Source organism: Equus quagga, unplaced genomic scaffold (assembly GCF_021613505.1).
Source record: "Equus quagga isolate Etosha38 unplaced genomic scaffold, UCLA_HA_Equagga_1.0 203_RagTag, whole genome shotgun sequence".
In the NCBI taxonomy this organism is placed as follows: Eukaryota; Metazoa; Chordata; class Mammalia; order Perissodactyla; family Equidae; genus Equus; species Equus quagga.
The window spans coordinates 10,355,484-10,378,444 of NW_025798627.1; the positions used below are offsets into that span (position 1 = coordinate 10,355,484).

The window sequence follows — 22,961 nt, forward strand, 5'->3', positions numbered from 1 at the left end:
TACAAACTTTCTAAACATACTTTATAAAAAATAAAACAAAGGATTCATAGGGCCAGGACTCAATCTAACCCAGGGGCTTAGTCAGGACTAGACTGAACATGTTCACCATGCTGGGCTAGGACCAGCCAGTCATTTCCTCTCTGGCCAGGAACCAGGGGCGTGTTCCTTGGTAAAGCTAGGGCTGGCAGGCCTTTGAGAAATGATTGATGCCAGGGGCTGAGACAGAGAAAATACAAGATGAGCCTGATCCTCTTTTGTGCCAAAAAAGCAAGACAGTGCTTAAAGAATGATGGAGATATGTCAAAGTGACATAGGAGCCTGAAGGTGTTAACACTAAGACAATTTAAAGAGCAAAATAAATAATGATAGTAGTAGATTATCAACCATTGAATAAAATAGAAAGCCATAAGCCAATAACGATATAAATAAATACATAAGTTGGGGAGAAGGAAAGTTGTACTTCTTAGTAGAATGTCAACATAGAAGAAACAACAGAAGAAAGTCATCATTTAGCAACCATCATAACAATAACTAATTAAGACATGGGTCATCAATGCTAAAATTAATGTGGGTAAAATTTGATGATGATCAAGTTATTTACAAGCTTTTAAAATATCTCTCCAAAATATTAATTACTAATCTGCATAAAACTACTGATTGCCAAACTTTACAGAAGAGAAATATGGCAGATATCATAGTAATCAAGTTAGGAAAATGACCATCAGTATTGGGACATGTCGACATCATGTGACTCCTGACACACTGTGAATCCTGCATCACTTCCATGGTATTGAAGCCAAAGAGTATAACCTGAATCTAATCATGAGGAAACATCAGACAAACCCAGACTGAGAGATATTCTACAAATAAGCCTATATTTAAAGAGGGTCAAAGTCATGAAAGAAGAGAGAAGATGGGTAACTTTCCAAACTGAGAGATTAAAGAGACAACTAAAAGTAATGTGCAGTCCTTAATTGGATCCCGTACCCATAAACGATATTATTGGGACAATCGGCAAAACACGAATAGAGTTTGTGGGTTAGATGATGGGATTCAATGTTAATTTTGGGATTTTGCTGGCTATACTATGGTTAAAGGAGAATGTCCTTGTTTTTAGGAGAAAGTCACTGAAATAATAAGGAGCAATGGGACATCATGTCTGCAGTCCTGGTTTTGAACTGGAACAATCAGTGTAAACTCGTGACATATTTTTATTAAAAAAAAAATTGACTATTGAAAGATTTGAAACAACCACCTCCAGTAGCAAGGAGAACCTTAGCACCCAAGTTTTGGGCTGAAAATACTATTTCTCACTAAAGAAATCAAAGTTCCTTGGACAAATGGCTGAGTCAAGATCTGGGCCAGGAGGTGTACAGAGACTAAGTACAAGGTTGAAGAGGCCCCAGTGGTTAAAATGGGAAAATTCACCTGCGATTAGAATAATAAAATTGCAATGTATTGAAATATGTCAAATACGTCTAAATCCATGAGCTAATAATAATAATAACTCATCACTTGACATCAAAAAATGCTAGAAAACAAATTCATTATGTTGAGAGCCAGCAAATAAAGGGTAAGATTCAACCATTTATCTTGACTTTCCTATATAAGTTATTTCGATAGTTAACCCAATAGTAGATGAAGGACAGTTTTTCTTTAGATGTATTCTGCTAATAAATGTAAGAGTAATGACGATAGAATTAGAACACTCATTTTCAATCCCTAGCAAATTAGTGGAGCCATTGAACATCAATGACTACTAACATCAAACAAGAGAAACAAGCAAGAGTTCTCTAACTCCTGATGAAAGAACCCTACGCCACTGTGAAATAGACTTGCCAAAAGAAAATCAAACCTGATTCCGATCAAACCTCTACATCCAAATAACATTTTATGAGAAATTCAAAGAACTGAGGAACATGTTGAACTATTCCACAAGGATGCCATCATGAAAATTCAGACCATGGGAAATTCTACAACACAAAGGACCGGCTTCTACAACATTTACTTGTTACATGAAGAGAGAGAATGATGAAAGAGAAAATTATTGATTAAAAGAGACTGAAAATACATGAAAAATTGCAAATTATGGACCTGTTATGGAATATGGGCTATATTTAAAACAAGGAAATCAAAAACATTATGATGTTATAAGACAACCGGGAATTTAAATATGGCTAGCTATTGATGCTCTTAAAGAATTATTAATTATTTTAAGGTGATAATGGCATAATAATTACCTTTAAAATAGTTTTATCTTTTAGACATTCACAAAGAAATATTTATGGATGAAATGATATGATGTTGAATTTTACATCAGAATAATATTGGGAGGAGGATAAAGAACAAGCATACATGGGTGAACAGAACGGCCATGCACTGAAATTGCTGAAGGTGGATGATGGACACATGAGGGTTCATTACACTATTCTATTTACCTTTGCACATGTCTGAATCTTTTCATAATAAAAATTAAAAGTGGGGCCAACCCGTGGCAGAGTGGTTAAATTTGCACACTCCACTTCAGTGGCCCAGGGTTCACCTGTTCGGATCCTAGGCACAGACCTACGCAGCACTCTCAAGTCACATAGAAGAACTAAAATGACCTACACCTAGAATATACAACTATGTACTGGGGCTTTGAGGAGGAAAAAAAAGAGGAAGACTGGTAACAGATATTAGCTCAGGGCCAATCTTCCTCACCAAAAAAGATAAATAAATAAATAAATAAATAAATAAAAATTAAAAGCAGTTTATAACTATTATAACGAACTTGATTCATCTCATTAATAATTTTCAAAAGTATTTTTTTATAAAATTTACACACATGAAAAATTTTAAAAGAATAAAAGAGTTCCAATTTTTGAATAGGTATATTCCATCTGTTACTAGTTGGTAGTCTTCTTGGTCAATCCAAATAACATTCTCAGGTACTCAATTTTATATCTGACATTCTAACTTACCTGAAGGATTTATATCACAAGCCCAGAGAATGATTCCTCCAACAGCTGTACATTTAAGAAGACACAATTATTTTTTCGTAGCTATAGTAAACGAAATACCACAGTGCCCTGAAATGAGGCAAAGCTACACTTGATTTTAAAGAAGCTTTATTTCAGGACTGAAACTCAAGTACACACACACATATATACACATAAACATATGCGTATATTGTGGATATATGTAGCACATAAACATACGCGTATATTGTGGATATATGTAGCACATAAACATACGCGTATATTGTGGATATATGTAGCACATAAACATACGCGTATATTGTGTATATATGTAGCACATAAACATACGCATATATTGTGTATATATGTAGCATATAAACATACGCATATATTGTGTATATATGTAGCATATAAATGCACACACACATATATTTTAAAAAATGGAAACTTTGTAGAAGTCTGAAAACAGGGTAAAAAAGAAATAAACCTTAAAAGTGCTATTTTTCAACTCAACTCTATCCATTTTAAAATGGTAATTAATAATGAACATTTACATTTCTGTGAACTCATCTAAAAATGATTTTGACCCGTTAAAATTTTCGTGATAAAACCTTTAACCTTTACTAAACTATAAGGAGCTAGGAAATACTGATTAGTGCAGAAATTTTATTTTTACATCTCACTTTTAAAATTTAAAATAATGCTTTCTCTCTCAGGATCTCTAAAAGAGTATGTTTTAAAAGGATACAGTACTCAAAATGAAATCAGGTCATAATCATGGAATCTTTGGAAGAAGCTATTGTTCTATTTCAAAATAAAGAACAAAGCATTTATGCTTAACAGCATTGCACAGCAGAAAGAATACTACCTTAGGAATAAATGAAAATAGGTTCTAATTCTCACTACCATTATATATATGGCCTTGGAAAATCACATATTGTCTAGAATTCAATTTCTTTCACTAGTACCATAAAGTGGGGATAAATTGTTTATACAAACACATTCAACTGTTTTAAATGAATAAAGATGTTTCCTCATCTTTAAAATGGTATGAATAATGTCAATACTCAGCAGGCTCTTTGAGTATAGCACTTTAGAAAAGCAGGTGCAATTATCAGGGAACAGAGTTTCTCAAAAATTCACCCTCAGCTGGTGGAACCTGACTTTTCTTTCATCCTCAGGAGCAATGAATGAACTGGAAACTGCCAAGAAAAGAAGCCATCCTTGGTTGACTTTTGAAAAGCAGACTATATATAGTACTAAAGATTAACCTGCGTGTCTATCTACCTGATTTGGGAATAACTCATCTTCTAGGTAGTATTTCTCAGAAAGGAGGTCAAAGAGATGTTTGAGGTAGCCAGGGGTCTGGAAACTGAAGCAGCAGAGAAAATAAATAGAGCCATAAGGTAGGGTCAGTGCCTCTAATTATAATTAGCACAGGCACGAGAACCTCCACCGCTCTCATGTAGGCTCACAACGAAAGAAAGAGAGTTTTCTTACATCTTGTGACCTGTGTGGCCTGGAAAAGGCTTAGGAAAGAAAAAGGTACTTTTAGTAACAGTTGAGAAAATCTCCTTTGCTGTATTGCGGGGATTTTTTTTTACATCAAAATTCGTACCCGAAGTTCAATACTGATTAATAATATTTTATTAAAATTATTTCTTTAATTTAAATGCTTGTGTTTCATTTATTTAAAATAAGATGTGCACATATTTCAATTAAATTAGAGAACATATCAGAGCTTCATACTATAAAGTGAAAAGCAAGTCTATAATAAATTTCTATTATTAAATTTCATGTTTACCAAATAACAAATAAAACATCAAGTTGACTAAGGCTATTTAAGCATAGGATAAGGCTGAGGGAAAGCACTATAATTTAGTTCCAGAGATAAATTTATGAATACATATATATATATTTAAAAATATGTGTGTATACACTATATGTAAATTAAATGTGTGTATGTTATATATAATATGTGTACATATATACATACATATGTATTTGTACAAGTATGACAACTGAATTTGTTCCTAGAAACTAAACGATCAATATACCTAAATTTATTGTTTCAAAAGGTCATTGATAAGAACTAATTCTTGATTAAATTTATCACTACTTAGCACTTGAAATAAAACAATGAATTCTGGACTGAAGTATTAAAAGGAATTTGAAAAATTCTAAGAAGAAGAAATACAATACTTAAAGGATATAATACATGATTGATTAAAAAAAAAAAAAGAAACAAAAAGGTCAAGAAAATAAAAGTGTGTCCAGAGCTTATTTAACGTTTATCTACTATGTGAAAAAAAACGTTTTTTAAATTTTTGACACACAAGAAATACTAAAAAAAATAAAGAGGTTTAACACTTTTCTTTTGAATAAAAATAAATTAAAGAACAGCTACATAGCTCTAAGTGAGGTGTTCTTTTCCATATGGAAGCAAAAAGCAGCTAGAATTGTATTTCTAAAAATGAAGATTAGACTTTCCAATCTACGGCTTTGCGTCCTTCATACTTCCACTCCTCAGTGCTGCTTGACCCTCCGCCTCTCAAGATTTTTCCCACATTAAGCCCACATTTGAGTGCTCCACTCCCACAAAGATGGCCACTCTTTTCTGTACAAGTCTCCATGTATCCTTTGTCACACTATTTGAAATTATTCATTTATACATGCTTTCACTCTACTAAACCGAAGGAGTCTAAAATGCAGAAGCTGTGCCATCTGTACAGTTTCAACCCCAAAGGTGACACCTAGTGGGCACTCAAAACACGCTCACTGAAGAATGACTGAATGAATGGATGGAAGTACCGACAACAAAGAGCTGGCAATGATAACCTTTTCTTCAATCTGAAATTTCAGTAAAAATGTTTTAAAAGAAAAAAATCTACTTTGGCATACTGACATTTTATCACTGTATTAATTCCTACATCCCTCTGTAAACACAACACACACACACACATACACACACTCTCTCTCTCATGCACATACAAATAAAACACAAAATCCATTAGTTTGGACTCCACATATTTAAAATTTCCTAAGTTTTACAGGGGTAGGGCTGACAAATTTAATAGTGATAGATTCAAAATCTAAAAATGGGGGAAATATAAGCTCCTCCTTAAAAGAACAAATCTACACTTTGTCAGTGAGGAGGTGAGACTAGATAATCAATAAGGATCCTTTGAATTCTCATTTTAAACAATTGTTCCCATTAAATCAAACTTCCATTAACTCAAACTGTCATTAAGATTGGATACATTCATCTTTTACAAAAGAACAGGGTTTTAAAATGAAATGAAAAGAAAATTTAATGATAGAATATTTGAATAAATATGAATCAATTATCCAAACATTCTATAGTGGTATATTTTTTGCTATTTTTAACTAATTAGAATAAATTATACTACATAGTTAACATTGGGGGAAAGTGTTAAAACACATCTTCCTTCCTGCTCACAAAGATTACCTGAGCTAATCCAATAATCTAGAGTGTGCAGACAACTTCCGGCACAGGAAGTAAGAGACAAAGAAACTATTGGGTAATTCTAGCAAATAGCACTAGTTTGAGCAAATATGTAACAAACCAACAATTCTTTATGATCCAATGAGCCATGCTTTAAAAGCTCCCAGTGTTTCCTGAGAAACACTCACAGTCAGTTAAAAAGTAGCCATGTTATGCCATAAGAGATCATGGGAAAAGGAATTTCTTGTCATAATGAGTGAGATGAGGCAAAAAAAAAAAGCAACCAGATTGACACTGCTTTGACAGAACAATAAAAACAGAACAAGCTTGCATTTGAAGAATGCTACATATATCCTGATCGCATGGATTTTTCACTGTCCCAGTTTACAATGGCGTTTAACTGTTAAGTACTTTGAAAACTTTCCTGATGTAGACAAAGAATATTTTCCAGGCACCCAAAACTTTTTCAAGAACAGAAATTATAATACTTTTTTCAAAAACTCAATCTTCACCATTGTGATGTGGCATTTACTTGAGAATAAATAAAGCTCACTAGACTTTAAAAACAAACGTTCAAATGTATTTATCCCTCTACCTGATTAAATGCAGTAAATGTTTGGTGGGCTTTTTATTCACCTTTCAGTTGAATACTATATATTTAAGTGCTTGCTATCCTGTGGCTTGTCTTCATAAAAGGCAAATCCTGTCTGAATTATCACTGACAGTTTCCCTTCCCGGGACGTAGGACACAAAGCCCAGAAACTGATACAGGTGAATGAAAGCTGTGACTGACGCCAATTTTCTGATTGTCAGTTCATCTCTTCCATCACAAGATTGTTAAGAACTGAAAGGATATGCCAATTGAGTCCTGAAACTGAGTGTCTAGCCTTGTGATTTGTTGTAATCAATCTGACATAAGACTAGGCTAGCGTCCTTGTACTTTACTTATTCTAGTCACCTTAGTTAACCTCTGGTTGGCAGTTCGCTTTTTAAAAACAGCTTACTTGATACATAATTTACATACCATAGGGTTTAATCATTGAAAATAGACAATTCAATGGTTTTTGGAATACTTACAAAGCTGTGCAACTATCACCATAATCTAACTACATTTATGTAGACCATTTTCATCACTCCAAAAATGTCCCATTATCCACACCCAAAGGAGGAAGAGAAGAAAGAAGGGGAAAAAGAGGGAGAGAGGAAAGGAGAGAAGGCGAGAATGATGAGGCAGGAAAGAGGCATAGAAAGAATTTCATTTTAAAACTGAAAACAATGCTTACAACAGAAAATACTGGAAAGGTGAATTCAAAATTTTAAAAGTCTATTTTCCACTTTATTCTAGATGATTATATCTCTTCTTCCTTTTTCATTATTAATTATTAATTAGTCACAGAATGGGCAAAGGATTCCTAGAAAAGGGCTTTGTGAATCAGCAGTGTTCCTGTAACAGAGCACTGCGGCATCGTGGTTTAGTTTCATCACTGCAAACCATGGAATTCACTTTTAACTAAGAATGGTTGGACTCATTCCACGTTACCCTGGGGAATTTTCAAATAATGAAAGTATTTTCCCTTAATTCTTACTCTGTCACTCATTCAGCTCAAGTGGTATGTCTTTTCAGGTCTTAACAATCTTGTACGTTTTAGTCTTGAGAAGGCAGACACGGACTGGCAATCAGAAAACTGATTCCTATACTCATCTACTCCTTCTTTTCTAAGGGCGTATTCCAGGTTCTTCTACTTTTTCCTTCTTCAATTGCAACACCTTTTTTCTCAGATTTGCTCTATACTGACAAAGAATTTGGACAGACGTTAACATTTCCTCCAAACTTTTCTTTGAAATTTGCTAGGGAAGCAGAATAAGTGTCACATTCTCCAAATTATCATGGGACTCTTCAAAATGCCAACTCCCGGGAATGATCATGAAACTTTTCAGTATCTTGGGCAACATTTCACAGACAGATACATACAGCCCCGCAGTCTTCTGAGATAAAATTGATTTATTATTTAGATTAAATAGATTTTATCAGAGATCATCTAGCCGTGAGATATAGAAACCATGCAGCCTCCACTCTATAGCCTTAAAAAAAAGGCCCCAAAATGTGCCCTTTACTCTTGTCTATGAAATACACAGTCTCCTTAGAGTCACTCCTGATTCCATCAGAGACTCCAAAGGATTACATGGAGAAAATCCTGAGGATCATATTGATCTAACTTTAGTTATTGGTAAACTAATTTTGGGACTGTGAAATGAAACAAGTGAACTTTGTCTACGTTCTTAAATACTGCTAAAAGTCATCTTTAAACACTGCATTCTAACATCCTAAGACTTATTCCACAGGGTAACATACTTACTCTGGATATAACGTTATTCCACAAAACCAAAAATTATAATTTGTTACAAAGGAGTTGAAAGGGGCCCTCAAACAACACCTATTCACTCTGTTAGAATCCTGATTTATAATTATAAAAGTCATGCAAATTAATTCTTCTTAAGAAATTATAAATTACTCTATATAAAGTTTTCATTGTTGTTTTGTTTTTTTGTGAGGAAGACTGGCCCTGAGCTAACATCTGCTGCCAATCTTTCTCCATTTTATGTGGGATGCCACGAGTGGTGCTGGGTCTGTGCCCGGGATCCGAACCTGCAAACCCAAGGCCGCCAAAGTAGAGCAAGCAAACTTAACCACTACGCCACTGGGCCAGCCCCCTAAAGTTTGTTTTTTGAAAAAACCAGAACTATTTCTGTCATTGTGTGATTTAAAACTGCACAGAGATTTGCCCCAGCCCCACGGCCGAGTGGTTAAAGTTCCACTCACTATGCTTTAGCAGCCTGGATTCATGGGTTCGGATCCTAGGCATGCACCTATGCCACTCACTAGCCATTCTGTGGAGGTGTCCCACATACCCCACATATAAAATAGAGGAAGACTGACATGGATGTTATCTCAGCGCTGATCTTCCTCAAGCCAAAAAAGAGGAGGATGTTAGCTCAGGGTGAATCTTCCTCAGAAAAAAACAAAAGAAATTTACATAGATTCAATAAAACAGAAATTGATATCATCTTCCTGTCACAAATATTATCTTAGAACAGAACAAAATTATAAGCCCCTGACATATTACAAAAACACTTTTTAATGATTAATAGTGTTGAGTTCTCAGAGGAATTGCCAAGCTACTGACATATTTAGCCTTTGCAGCGTCAGCATTGTTTTCAACTGTCTGGGAGGGCAAGCATCTTATCTTTCAAATCCTTCATTTACTTCCTGCTAAATGAAGCTCTAAAAAAATACCAAATTATTTTTTCCAGTGAAGATTACTGAGGTGTTATGATCTAGGATAAGTGCCTAATAAGTCATAAAAATGATTTGTCTAATGGGTTACAGAGCTGTAGTCAATATGCCTATTAAAAAACATATTCATGCAGCTTCTCTGTAAAAAAAAAATGACAAAGATTTCAGTAGAGAAGACATAAGAAAAACTGGTCATCAACTAGAAGCATATAAAAATCAATCAATCAATAGTTCTAAATACATTTTCCTTATAAAACAACCCTAACTTAATTTATTGTAGGACTCTTCAAAAAGCCAACTCCCAGGAATTAACATTTAATTGATTTACTTAATGCATTAAAATAAACTTAGTATGTAACCAGCAAATTGAAATAGAAACACCTCTTAACAAATACAATAACACACTTATATAATACCATTTATCCCCCAAATAGTTATTTTAACATTTAGTCACAATTAGTGCAGATGGTGAAGTATAGACTTTTTAAATTATACATTTCTTTTATTTGGAGACGATGTCAGAGAATTTGAAAATCCAAAAGGGATAAACTTACTTTCAAGAAAGAAACCATCTTTAAAAGTAGTAACAAAGGTATCTTTCGATCATTCAGTCAATATTAGACAATATTTACTGAGAATTTATATTGTGGCTGATATTGTAATATAAGTGCACAAGACAGAAATAACCTACGCCCCGATGAACTTACTTACTATCAGGAAAGACAGATATTGGGGATAAAAATAACTGCACACATAATGAGAAGTGGAAAAAAAAAGATATATAGGGTGCTATGGTGGCTTATTATAAGATAACCTTAACTGGAATAAAAAATGAAGGAGTGCTTTCCTGAGGAAGTAATGTTTAAGCTACAACCTAAAAAATGTAAGCGAAGTTTATCAAGCAGAAGGAACAAGGAGTGCAAAGATTTGAAGGTGTGAAAACATAGCACTCAAAGAACTGAAAATAGACAACAAGGATGAAGGGCGGAGAAAGGGGACAGAGAGACAATAGATACAGCTGAAGAAGAGATGAGACCGTGAAGAAACCTGTCAGGCAGTTCAACCTTGCAACAGGAAGCAAGTGAAGTTGGCTGGGAGATGGTAAATCTGAATGTAAATGTACATATTCATATATGCATATTCTTGAAGTGAATACTAGAAGAGTTAAAAAGCTGTTGTAGCTCAGGCAAAAAATAATGGCGGAGAAACAAAGGTTGTCTCTGAGAATGGAAGGAAGTGACTGTATCATATTTGGAAGGTTCAATGGACAGGATTCAGTGTCTAACGTGAGAGGGTGGGAGGCAGGCAAAGTCAGGGCAGAACTGTGGCTTCCGCCGCAGTATGATGCCCGCGGGATCTGGCAGAGCTGCCTAGTTCTAGGAAACGGATACAGGTCTTCCAGTCAACGAAAAGATTCCTTCCCTGACTTGATACTGTTTTAGATTAATTGTTAAATCAACTTGCTGTTTAACAGGAGCCCAGGCCCTTAGTAATAACTGAAAGATCCCTGGAAAGCTACCCAAAGATTCCGAAGTGAAAGGTGGAAGCCGTGACGCTTTTGCATTTAAATGCAGGATTGGGTTAATCATCAGTAAAAACAAGACACTATTATGAAATATTTATTACAGATGGAAAGGAATAATGTAATAGTTAATTGGGTTTTGCCGAATCTCCATTATTTTCTTATAAAACTGGATTACAGCTGTTCCAGCAAAATGGAGTCACTGCAGAGGAAAGATAAACGATAACCAGGGCAGAACTCTAAAACGCACTAACTAGCAGATAGAAAATAGACATAATTTGCCTCTAAGGCTGACTAAAAATTTTGTTGTAACACTTCCTAAGTATGATATATTTAAACATCATAGCATCAGGCAGCTCTTAATTATACTTTGTATCTGTTAGATGGTTGAAGAGAATGTACATTTTATTCTGAGACAAAAAAACAAAAAATACCTCACGAGGAAAATGCTTCCTAGTATTGGAGTACGGGAGAAGAATCACTGAATCATGCAAATTAACATCTCGCACATCAATTGATGTCCTCAAACCCAGCAGCAATTCTGTAATTCAAGTCAGCAATCCTTGTGAATTGCCACAGAAAATTCCTTATTAGAATACTCTAATACATAGTTGCAGACCTATTAGCCAAAAACATTATCAGTGACTATGGGCAGTAAAGTAGCCCCATCTTTGGTGTCACCAACATTTGAACACAAGTAGCTAATTCAATAAAAATAACAGAAACAGTTAAAAAAATGTAATCAATAAAACTCTTGTGGATACCAAAAGATTACACTTAAGACACTGATCTATGAGTAATCGCTCAGAGACACCCCAAACGATATCCTTAATATAAGTGATGTGGCAACATGAAGAGACCAATCCATAGACAGCAGGAATGGACATGTGTGAAACTTTGAGGCACACGGGAAGATGAGGAAGCACTTGAAGTAAGGGATGGAGGTGGACCGAACCCAAAGAGAATGGCCTAGCTGCCCTTGTGGAAGTGAGGAGGGACTGACCGTTAAATCCACAGCTATAGTTAGAGGTGGAACTGAACCACAAAGTCCATGCTTCCAAACAACGTCATGGACACCTCTGTGGAGTCCTTCTTGTCCTGAACATATCCTTTTGTACTTGAATGGGAATTTCAAGCTACAAAATGGTGGTACTGTCTGAAGGCCTACAGTTTCTACAGGTTGGTCAGATTTCCCTGTAGAGCAAGAATTGCATAGTTATTTAATGATTTCATTGCATTTTTCCATTGCTATTTTAGTTTTTTAAAAAAGCAAAAACGGACAAGGAAGGTTCTATTTTTAAAGAAGCCCCTCAATTCTAGGTCATGGAAATTGAGGAGCAGGAGGCTGCAATGAAGCTCTCACACTGAAAAGTAAACCCTAGAAGGGCAGAAGTTCTGTCTATTTTGTTTCCTACTGAATCCACAGGGCCTAGCACAGTGCCAGGCGCATGGTGGTTATTCAATAAACATTTGCAGAGTGGAAAAGGCAATGAACAAATGAATACAATCTCAGATCAGGAGTAGGTAGCACAGGTCTACACTGAAACAACTCCAGCAGCTCAAAGCACCTGCCTGGGGAGGCTGGAATAATGCCCTCCACGCCAGTATCTACAGTCTAACACTTGTCGGCTTGAGGCAGGGAGAATGAAGACGAAGTGCAGGAAGAAGCCAGATCTTAGACTGCACTCATGCATTTGTTATTATTTCTGAAAATAGCAACATGCACCTTTAATAACATTGATTAAGAAGTATTGTGACAAAATGACCAGTTTTCAGTCAGAAGGACCTGAGGTGATCTGTGTCGTCAGTGTTAAGTTTGCTGAACGTATTTGGGCAAGTTGCTCAATCCTTCCGGGCCTGTTTCCTCTGCACGATGAGAAGAATGACAGGCTTCTTAGATAGTGGGTCATTTTTAAGAAGTAAGTGTTGGATACAACTTATGAAAGTACCAATTACACCTGTACCAGAGACAAAGCAGATGCTAAATAAGTGGGGTTTTAAAATATACGTTAAATAATATATATTATTCTCTTTATTCCTGCGTCATGCCAAATCATCCCTACTTGTTACTGAAATACCTTAATTCTGTACTACTAAAAACATGGATGAACTAACAATTTTGCAAGCTGGAAAGAGCAAAGGAATCCAAAAGATTCTGAGTTTCCTCAGCATTTTACTTATGGCTCTCAGGGGGAGAGGAAAAAAATTGCCCAATGCCCTTTAACGCTACCTTAAAGGGTTTGTTTGCAATGAAATATTAAGAGTATGACCGGGAATCTGTTAGGCTTGGGAATACTAGGTTAAACAGCCAAATAACATTATATCTAGGTTTGCTAATGGAAAGAAACAAGCCAGTGTTGAAAAGCTAAAAATCTACAGTATAACCTTGGGGAAAAAACAATGAAAATATTTTGTTACTATTTGGAAACTTTCAAAGCTCAGGAAATAGAAAAACATTCTTTGTGCCCTATCACACAGATAAACACAGGCACACAGCTCTCTAGTTCTAGAATAAATATCCAATCATTATAAAAGCCTGACAAAGTAGAGCACCAGCTGCTACTTTTTAAAGTGGATTCAATTTATTTCCTAAATGAGGGTGGGGTGGAGATGAAAAGGCACATTCTTTACTCCTTTGCATTCAAATACTTTATTTTTTATCAAAGTTTATTTTCTCCAGTACTGTTTATTCTGTCCCTGAAAAGTAAGAAAAAACAATGATATGCTCAAACTCTATACAGGCCAAAAAGTTTCCTCCTTATCAGCAAATAAATAACATCAATAACTGCAACTCTAGTTACTGCACCACATGAGATTCCAATATTTTCCATGGTTTTAGTGTTGAAATATTTGACCATGTTAACATACAGAAATCAGACATTCTATGGTAATCTTTGAAAGAATTACACAAAACAAAATCCTAAAAAAAGATAGGATTCTTAAAAAAGAATTTGTTTTGTTTTGAAGCTATGTAACGACCTTTGTCCTCCATTTTCATTCCTGAATTTTAACACTGTTTCTAACATTTTAAATATACAGTGGAATTTTAGGTTGAAATATTTCTCATGTATGCTTTGGCCTAGTTGAAATGTTAAAGAAATATGACCAAGTTTTTAACTCGCTTGATTTCTGCTTGACTCTCCTGGATTCAAGCAATAGCTCGCACATCCCTCTGCTGTCATATGTTAATCGCACTCTGCTTATCTTGTCAATGCTTTTATCTCAGTGCTATCATCTCTCTTCAGTGAGAGTGGGGAATGGTGGGACACACTGAAGAGAGGGCCACTTTGGTTCCCAGATCTTCCTCATCATTGCCAATCATGTGAACACTTCACTGTTTCTCTCTAATCCAAACGTACATCCTCACTGTCTGCGCCATAGAAGATAAACGGGGTTTCTGCAGGTTTGAATAAGTGATTACTCCTCTGCTGGATCCCAACTAAGCAACTAGTTACTTCTCCCTGGACACATGGCTTCTCCGGGAATCTGGAACCTGCCTCTTCCAAGTATGGAGCATTCTTGTGCCTCACTCACCTTTGGGTAGCAGTCTTCCCACTTGCATATCTGAAGGGTGGTGGCTTCCTTTTCAAATCTGACACTGTACCCTCTTCTGGATTTCTCAAACGTTTTGTCTACTGAGGGTTCTCTGACTTATTTTCCAGCACAGTGCTGAATCAAATTATATATATTTATTTTCTGTTTTATCCAGGGATTTGAGGTTGTAAGTGGGACATTACTGTGTGTGCTTGGTTTATCATAAGGAATAGAAAATCTATAATTTTCTTCTTGAAATATAATTTAATGTCAAGTATAAATTTAAATTACAAAAGGGAATATCAAAATTTATTTTAATAATCTCATTACCCTGAAAACTTACTATTGCTCTTTGCATTAGTATTAACTTAGGACAAAGAACTGATGCACTTATGTTTTACTAGCTCAAAACACTGCTTTCATCCTTTCTAATTAAACAACATAAGGCGCTTATCTTGGAATCTTTTTATAATGATACATACTAGAGAACATGTAAATAAAACTATAAAACTGAATCATAGGCAAGAGAAGAGAAGAGCTAAGGGACCTGAAATGAATAAAATATGAGGAGGGTGGGAGGTACAAAAGTGTGGGAGAAGATGAAGTAAGTAACGTGTCTAGCATAGAGCTGAATGTCAGATCGTCTCACAAGAAGATGACAAGGGAATATTGACTAGGTGTTTGATACTTTTGGCTTAAAATACTTTCTTTCACGTTAATACGTCTTCTTCACGCAGCAGAATGGAGTGCATAAAATAAGGACTCTGCCTGGGTTCTAATCCCGTCTCTGCCATTTGATCTTGGGCAACTTTACTTTACCTCCACCTAAGCTTTCTCATCTGTCAACTGAATTCCCTACCTCAAAGTTTCCCTCTGAGAATTAAATGTGCTCATGAGTTTAAACAGCAAAATATTTATACTTCATCCTAAATCAGGATTAGCAAATAATTTTATTGATGAGTCAAAGCAAACAATGTTACTTAAGCAATTATCAAAATTTTGGAAAAAATAGGCTCCCACATAAGTATCAAATGATTTTCCTTATTGCAGGCACTAGCCAGCCTTTGGTCTTTTATTAAAGTTATTATGAGGTATTAATTATGCGTTATCTCTTGGTAAGTGCAAAAATAGAAAATGGCCTAAAGATGACTTGAGTGTTTTAATGGCACTGTCCTATCATCCCATATGTGTTAAAGGAATAGTTGCTTAACATGTTTAATATTTTGAATCTGGGTGGAAAAAACAGAAGAACATGCAAATACATTCTGTTCTCACAGCAGGACCCTGGGAGACGTAAAGTAGATTTAATATTAAAGCTCCAACTTTGCATTCCAGAAATCTAAATACCACTTCAGTCTGACAGAAATTAGTCAAATCTGCACAGGAATGTTACGTCTAATCACCTTATATAAGGCAACCTGGCATTACTGATGACAACTTACAAAAAAGGATCAAATTCTGTGTTTTATTAAATTGCTCATTCACTGATATGGTTTTCAAAATCAAGTGAAAAATGCTTTCCATCTAAATTTATTTTCTACTTTATGCCCCAAAGTAGTAATTTTTTCCCAATTTATCAGCTACTTAACCAAACTGAGGATGTGCAATCCATATCCCCAAATATATTTTGAGATATTTTATGAAATACCTGGCTCAGGTGGTGTAACTCTTTATTCACTCACAACTCTTTGTCCTCCTAAGTCAAAAGGTACCCAATCCTTAAAATTAATTACTTATTTTTAAAAATACTATGCTATGAAAATCCTATTTCAGGTACATTTTATGTGGTAAAATTTACTCCAAAAAAACGTATTTTTTTCTGGTCATAAAAGTAGCATGTGTTTATTGGACCCACTGTACTTTAAAAATAAGTTAAAAAGAATAAAATGAAAGTCACTTAGAAATAACCACTGCTAACATTTAGGTGCGTTTACATTCAGTATTTAATATTAAAGATAGCCAGATGTATGGAGTGTTGAGATCCTATGGCAGATACTGTGTGTCTCAGGTTGGTTCATTTTACTGTTGCTTTTCTTGCATTTTATAATGGTTCTTTCCTGTGCCATTAAATATTATTTCTAAATGTCATGATTTCAGTCTGCATAATATTCCCATGTTAGATATAGTAATAATATAAAATTTATTTGTAAATATCCCCAACAATTGCAGGTACCATTTAGGTAAGATTTCCTTACTCGGCAGCACCTTTCCATATAGCCAACTGCCTCTTGAACATATTCATTTGGAAGTACCACAGCAAGGAAAACTGAAAATATCCCAAACTGAATCCATTATTTTGTTCGCAAGTCTCTGTCTCTATGTCTGTCTGTCTCTCTCTCTCTTTCTCACATTTCCAATCTCAGCACCTATGACCATCATCCACATCTTCTCAGTAGCTAGCTACCTGGGCTGTCATTCTTGATTCCTCTCTTATCTATCTTTGTCTCTAATTCACACGAAATCAATTCCACTTTTTCAATTTACCAGATTTACATTTATTTCTCTTCATTCCAATCATCATCTCCTTCTCTAAGACTCTACTATTTCAAACCTGGGTTACTGCAGTCTCCCAGCTACCTTTTCTTTCTCCAGTAATGCTCGATCACTCCTTCTCTCCACATTGCACCCAAAATGGTTTTTGTAAAACATAAATCTGATTTGGTTGTTTATCTGCTTAATTCCCCCCTAGGGGCACCCCACTGCATTCAAGATAATGTCAAATTCCTTACATGTTCCCTTATCATCTGTCCCATTAACCACTTCGCCATCATCTCCCCTCTCCACCTCTTACCCAGTGTTCTTTGCTCCAGCTGCACTGAACTACTTTCAGTTCTTCCAATGATCTACGCTTCTCATAAATGCTGGGAGGGTCCATGCTACATCCCTGTCCTTCTGATTGAACATTCGCCCTTAGCTTAGACATCATTTCCTTTAGGTAGCCTCCTCGAACATACCCCAAGTACAGGCCCAGGGACCCTGCTAGGAACACCAACAGTATTGTGCACCCTCCTATACTGTGTTCAAGAGCATCTCCCCAAAATTCATGTTCACTCAGAACCTCAGAATGTGACCTTATTTGGAAATAAGGTCTTTACAGATCTAATTAGTTCAGGATGTTGAGACAAAATCATTCTGGATTTAGGATGGACCCTACATCCAATGACTGGTATATTTATAAGAAGAGGAGAGGACACAGCCAGTGACACAAAGGGAAGAAGGCCATGTGACCATGGAACCAGAGATTGGAGTGATGCTCTCACAAGTCAAGGAACACCAGGAGCACCAGAAGCTGGAAGAAACACTGAAGGATCCTCCCCAAGAGTCTTTGGAGGGAGCATGACCCTGCTGACACCTTGATTTCAGACCTGTCGCCTCTAGAATTTTTGTTGTTTACAGCCACCCAGTTTGTGGTTCTTTGTTACAGTTACCATAGGAAACTAACAGACCTCCCACTCTAGACTTCTTGAAATATATCAATCATTGTATTTCCAGTCTCACTAGACTCTAAACTGCAAAAGCAAAGCAAGGACTAATTCTATTGTTAGAATTGTATGTTCATTGCTAAAGACAGCAATTGGTACATTACAGGCAATTACCACAAACAAATGTATAAAACAAAGAACAAATAAATTCTTCGTAATAGTAGACATCTATCGAAACCTGAGCAACACCATTATTTAATCTACGTTAATTTTGCTGGCAAAATCTGTATGACTTGAGATTTTATTGCCATTACAGTTTGATGGCTTTTGAATGACAGTTGTGAAGAAGGGTTTAGTAAACATCTATTGTTTTCACCTGCTCCACACCTACTCCCCATCTCAGAACTGCGAATTTCCCTTTGGGAACTGACCCTCCTCACACGCAGGCAGTCTCGGGAGAATTGTTAATTGAGTGCCATGGTTCCTGGCAGAGGGAAAATGATTCAAACTCAGCCACGCAGACTCCGTGGGTGAATGTGGGAAGAATAGCATTAAATCACACTATTAGTCCAGATTTAGCTCCATGGCAGTACTCTTCAGAGTCTCTCTCCAATTCTTGTTTTCTGGATCCTTGGAACAGCTCTGGCTCCTGTCTTTCCTGAGGACTGTTTCATCTGATTACTTTCTGATACTATGAGCTAACTCATATCCTTTCAGCAAGATGCCAAAAGCTTAACTGCAATAATGAGAGCGATCTAGAGCCAGAGGCACTAGCTAAGCTGTGCCCAAATCTGTAGCCCAAAGAAACTGAAAGAGAATATGTAAGCACTGTTTTAAGCTGCTAAGTTTTGAAGTGATTTATACACAGCAATGGAAAACTAATATGCAGCTCACAAAAATGTCTGGGTCAGCAATAATTAAGAGAAGCCATGGAAATGAATTCAATTTTGCATTTATGTAATATTTATGGAGTACCCTATATAAAATAAACATTATGGTGAGTTTTATTTAGATATAAATTTATATCTGTAATCATAAATGATGACTGAGTCCTCAAGAAGCTTCTAGTCTCAGGGAATGAAGGACTAGACCACAATGTGAGGTATGACAGAGGAATGTAAATGGCATTAAGGTACACAGCACATAGGAGAGGGACCTGGTCTACCTTCCAAAAGTCAGGAAAGACTTCCTGGAAAAAGTGAATTCTGAACTTCCATAAATTAACTTACTTACAACTATGCATTAACAAAGTTCCCTTTCCTTTCAACCATGCAATATTTAAGGCACCTCTAAGTGGTAAGAGACACTTTTCCTGTCCATTATACTAAGACTCCTATGATAAATTTATCTCAGCTCTTAGGGCAAGAACATATATCTGCTTTTGTGACTGCTGGAAAGGCTAAAGCTGAATTATATATAGAGTGGTTATGAATCAATCAGGTCTTTACTTCATATTTCATAGGTTTTGTTTGATGTAACTTGTTTTTCTCTTATACTTGGCTTTCATTTGAGGGAAATTCAAATCACTTTTAATAGTAAATAAAAGAATCCTCAAGTATATAAGGAATAACAATGAAATTTTAAAATGCTGTAAGTGCTCTAGCCAAGGTATGAGTAAACACAGTGAGAGAGGCAGGCAGAAAAATCCTCAGTGTTCAAAACCAAACCTATTATTTTACAAACAAAAAATCCCACTTTTGAGCCAGCCCTGATGGCCTAGTGGTTAAAGTTCAGCATTCTCACTACTTAAGCAGCCCAGATTCGGTTCCCCATCACAGAACCACACCACCTGTCTGTCAGTAGCCATGCTGTGGCAGCAGCTCACATAGAAGAACTAGAAGGACTTACAGCTAGAATGTACAACTATGTACTGGGGCTTTGGGGAGGAAAAATAAAAAAGAGGAAGATTGGCAACAGATGTTAGCTCATGGCAAATCTTCCCCAGCAGGAAAAAAAAACAAAAGAAATTGGTGCTAGTGGGGCCAGCTCACTGGCTGAATGGTTAAGTTCGCGTGCTCCACTTCACCAGCCCAGGGTTCACCAGTTCAGATACTGGGCACGGACCTACACACTGCTCATCAAGCCATGCTGTGGTGGCATCCCACATAGAAGAACTCGAAGAACTTATAACTGTGATGTACAACTAGGTACTGGGGCTTTGGGGAGAAAAAAAAAAAAGAGGAAGATTGTCAACAGATATTAGCTCAGGGCCAATCTTCCTCATCAAAAAGCATACCTAAAAAAAAAAGAAAGAAATTGGTGCTAGTGATTAAAGCAACCCTTTTAAAAAAAAAATCCCACTTTTGCCATATTTTCCTCATTTCTGTTAATGCCATCAATATGCTGCTCTTGCCTAAAAGACCCTCTCCACTTCTAGCACTTCCACCACTTCTAGCGTCCACCACTTCTAGCACTGCTTTGTTTCTTATTTACACTACTCTCACCCTAGATAAAGCTTCTACTGCTTCTCATTTGAACTCTTACAGAGTTTAGAAACATTGCTTCTTGGGCAAACTTGATCAGATTTGACATCTGTGGGAAAAACTCATCAGTAGAAACCCAGAACCTGCATCTCAACACGTTACCAACTAGTCTTTCCTTGATATGATTCAATTCTTACACTGCCATGGTGTATTATATTCATTTGTTTGTCATGCATGTCTCATCCACCACACTGTAAGCTCCTCAGGAGTGAAGATCATGACCTCGTCATCTTTTTTTCTCAGTTCCTACCACAGTGCCCGGCAAATAGCAAGTGTTTAACAGATGCTGATGAAAACGAAAGGAAAAGTCTACAAATCATCCTCCCTTCCTTTGGGTCTGCTCTCTCTTCATTGGTCTCACCCACATATCATTTCTAGATTAAGCTTCTTAAAGGACTGCACGGATCATCGTATTCCCCTGCAACTGTCCTCATCATATTATGATGAAATACAAATGCCTAAGAATCCAAATCACAAACATATTTCCCAATACTCTGCTATATCTACCCTATCGTTCCAATTTCCTGAATATCCCCTGTGCTCTCTCAGCTCTGTAACTTTGCTCCACCTTGGTCCTCCATTTAAATGTTCACCTGCCAAAGTTCTACCTACCCTGAAAAGTATGTCTCAACTGATCTCTCATTTGCGCAGTGTTCTTCAGTTCCCAAGCTTAAAGAATTATCATCAGCAATTGCCCTTTCCTTTTACTTCTATCTTGGCACTTAGTACACCCTACCTGTACCTAAGGAACTGAAATAGGTTTCTTATCTTGTCATATTTTATTGAAAATTAGGAGAGGCAAGAAACTATTTCTGTACCATCCTGTCCCTAATGTCTCCCGTCACCACCACCATAGCTGAAATAATCACAGTGCTTAAGCTTAGTGCAATAATGTTTTCAATAAATATTAACTGCATAATGTACACTTGCTATCATTTATAAATACTGTATTTTTAGATAGAATGGAAAGATTATGCATATATAATATCCACTTTTCTTCTAGGCTTAGTGAGAAGATGCTACTACTTGCAACCAAAATTTAGAATCTTAACTTAATTTTGAATTTTTTCTTCAACACAAAGCATATTTTATTAGGGAAATTCTTTGAATAAAAAAATATGTCAGTGGGTCAACAAACATTTTCAAAAATAGCTAATGAAAACTATAACTCATTGCCACCTTCTAGAGGTAAATTCAGCAACAAGAATAAAAAGCCTTCAAAATATTTTAGCCATTAAGCTAATTTCAGTAACTCTACTAATGCAAAATGAATGATGTATACATCATTTTATCTATAAGGATATTCTTTGAATAATAAACAAAATCTAAAAAACATTTTTAAATCATTTAAGTTTACATTAACAAATGCAATGGAAAATTCGAAACATTAATGCATATTCTCAAATAGAACAAAATAGATTTGTTTCAAAAAAAAATAAAGAAATTCAATGAAGAATACATATAGTATTATCCAACTTTGTTTAAAGGGAAAAAACAACAAAACAGAAATAAGTGATATAGAACAAAATGATAGAAGTTATTTTTAGAAAACAGGCTCATTTCTTATTTTAATTTTATTCTGTTTTATGTATTTTACCGTTTTATATGTTTTTTAATACCTGGTACAAAACAAAAACCGCTTTTATAATTTAAAATCTTTTTTCGAAATTGTGGAAAGTACATAAACAAACAACCATTTACTCTTACCTGGGTATGCTCAAATACAGCTGAAAGAACATACAGACGCTTGGCTTTGGATAGTTTCAATCATACAGTTGCCATCTGAGTTCTCCTTCAATCACTTTCTCTCCTATGTATACCAGATGGAATCACATGGAACTAAAAAGAAACGTAAAATTGGACTTAGTGGAATTAATCAATAATTACATTTGTGTGTATTTTAATTTAGAGGTTACAATCCATACTCTAAAATTCTAAGTATTTTTTGTGCAAGTTCAAGAAAGCTAGCCAATAACAGGAAAACAATGATGAAACGTAATTTTTTTTGAAAAGGTAGAGTAACAGATTGCTAGATAAGGGGAAATCGCAAGAGTGCTAGATAAGTTAAATGTTTTAACTCATGGATATGTTACTATTAAAACACAGTGATGGTTGGTTGACAATTTACCCCTTTCTCCCTTGGTCTGCACAACAGCCAGCCCCAGCTATCGCCTTCCTTATTAGCCAGTTAGACCAACCAAGCGCATACTTTGTACCTGATTAAGATAAAACGGAATTTTAGAAAGCACCCATCTGTTTAACTTTCATTCCACTTGGAC

At 35.8% G+C, this 22,961-nt stretch overlaps 1 protein-coding gene across 2 annotated transcripts in view; it reads right to left on the bottom strand.

The window, feature by feature from the left end:
- Positions 1-22,961, bottom strand: part of LOC124233510 (PTB domain-containing engulfment adapter protein 1) — a 271,296-nt gene that overhangs the window by 159,489 nt on the left and 88,846 nt on the right. For both annotated transcript variants that reach the window (XM_046650656.1, XM_046650657.1), the window contains exon 2: positions 22,390-22,521. The gene's annotated coding sequence lies outside the window, so the exon portion shown is untranslated. The remainder of the gene's footprint in view (positions 1-22,389; positions 22,522-22,961) is intronic.